The sequence below is a fragment of the Paramormyrops kingsleyae genome, unplaced genomic scaffold (assembly GCF_048594095.1).
Source record: "Paramormyrops kingsleyae isolate MSU_618 unplaced genomic scaffold, PKINGS_0.4 ups32, whole genome shotgun sequence".
Taxonomy (NCBI): domain Eukaryota; kingdom Metazoa; phylum Chordata; class Actinopteri; order Osteoglossiformes; family Mormyridae; genus Paramormyrops; species Paramormyrops kingsleyae.
The window spans coordinates 361,556-364,055 of NW_027325970.1; positions in this window are offsets into that span (position 1 = coordinate 361,556).

Below are 2,500 nucleotides of genomic sequence, written 5' to 3' on the forward strand. Positions count from 1 at the left end.
GGCCCACTAAATGCTAATGAGGCCGCCTTTTCAACTATGTGCAAATACGGCCGACCTGGTCAAATGCATGTAAATCCGGCCGCCTTTTCAACTGTGAAAATCCGGCCGCCCGGTCAATTAGGTGCGAACGGGGCCGTCGGGTCACCTTAATGTAAATGAGGCCGCCCACTGCCCTACATTTAAATGCGGGCGTACCGGTCAACTATGTGCGAACGGGCCCGCCTGATCAACTAGGTGTGAAAGGGGCCGGCAGGCCCACTGAATGTAAATGAGGCCGCCCGCTGTGCTTCCTTCATTAACCTTATTTATATTGGCATTATCTGTAGATAAAAAAATATGTGCATGTCTATGAAGCTGTAGAGAAGCCTTGTTTTTTTTTTTTTCCCCCAGGTTTTATTTACTTACTTTTTATTTTGCATGTTCTGAAATATAGCTTATGTTTTCGTTGCCCTAGGGCAACGTTCTGCGATAAGGGGTAGATTTTAAGAGGCTTTCTTGACAGTGTGTTAGTATATTATTGCATGTACTTTTGCACATTGTAAGCACAATGTTTTTTAAATTATTTTCTAATTTAATTTAACGCATTTTGGCAGAAAATGGACACAAGATTTTCCTATGGGAGTAAAACTCAGGATCAGCATGTTAGGGATATCCCATCAGACAGTGAGATAGACTGCAGTGACAGTGAGGAGGAGTGGAATGCAGAGAAAGGTTTGAGCAGAAGTGAAAGTAGGTTTTAAAATATTGCTTCTCTGGTTGTCATTGAACTCATTTGCATAAACAAATCAAATGTGTTGATAAATTTTTAGATGTCATTCAAATGAAATAAAGGTGTGTGCAGCAGACAGGGTATCCAATACAGTCATGTAAGCTTTAGTTGTGATTGATGTATTTTTGTTGACGTATATGTATATATTTATAGACGATCAATACACCAGTGATGAAGAGGAACATGACGATGACAGTCTGCCTGAAGATGACAGTAGTTCTTCCAAGACCCCTCGATGGAAAACATGTCACACCATTACCTCTCCTGTGCAAGCCACTTAACCTTACTGTTCAAGAACTTGAACAGTTCTTTGCCACTGTGCTCCATATGTCAATATTTGGTCTTCCAGCTACTCGCATGTTCTGGAGCCATAGTAGCCACATTGCACATGTTGCTGATGTTATGCCTCTTGCACGATGGGAAGCCATCAAAAATTTTGTTACTTTGCATTGCTCTCTGAGCATTGTATTATGATCTATGAAGACATAATTTTCTCTGTGGTTTTGTATCAGTGTTGCACAACTTTGCCCTTAGGCAACAAAAGATCATTTGGAGAGGGGGGCGGTGAAATAAATATGTACATACATAATCAATAAAATGTCCCAAAATTAACCAATAAGTGATGTGGAATAATTTCTTATCATGTACCATCAAATTGTGTGCGGTAGAGGGTTAATGTAAATGCGGCCGCCCGCTGCGCTACATGTAAATGCGGCCGCCCCCAGGTCAACTAGGTCCGAACGGGCCCGCCTGATCAACTAGACGTCAATCGGGCCGGCAGGTCCCCTGAATGTAAACGAGGCCGCCCACTGCGGTACTTGTGAATGCGGCCGCCCGGTCAACTAGGTGCGAACGGGCCCGCCCGATCAACCAGGTGCGAATGGCCCCGCCCGATCAACTAGGTGTGAACGGGCCCGCCTGATCAACTAGGTGTGAATGGGGCCGCCGGGTCCACTTAATGTAAATGAGGCCGCCAGCTCAACTAAGTGTAGACGGGGCCGCCTGGCCAATTAGGCGTTAATGGGGCTGCCGGGGAGGCTTCCCCTCTGCCCGGGCTGGAGGCCCCGCAGTGGCCATTCGCCTCTGGGACATATTGGCAGAGTCCGCGGCCTATGCGTAGGCCCCGGGCGGAGGCTGACCCTTGTCGCCCTTGTCCTAGGCTCGGAGCTATGGTCGCCCCGTCTGGCCTTCGCTTATGGTTCGGAGCTATGGTCGCCCCGTCTGGCCTATGCTTAGGGTTTGGAGCTAGGGTCGTGTTGGAAACGTTTTCCTCTGTCGAAGCAGAGACCGGGAGACGTTGGCATATCTCTCCGGCCGAAGTTCCTCTTTACTGAGAACTCGCCAATGCGCCGCTGTAGTCATCCAAGTCTGACTAAGACTCAGCTCGGCGCAGCTTATACGTTTCAAGGGGGGAGGGATACACAGAGGTGGAGACAAACTAAACAAAGCACAGCATGTTCCAGGAATCAGCCTGGAAGTTCCCCAGCCCTGATTTCATCAGCATAACACTGCCTTTCAAATGCCTCTCCAGGTGCTAACCCTAATTAGCATGATAGTATCACCCAGACCTTCACATTACCATAGCGACAAAGGCACGGCCTGGCCTTGAGATTAGCATTCACCTTTACTTTGGGCCCCCACCCGGTGATCAGGAAGCTCACAGAGATGAAATGTCAATGTCTCAGACTCCTGGGCCCCCAGACTTGATCTTATTACAAATGTCCCCATCTT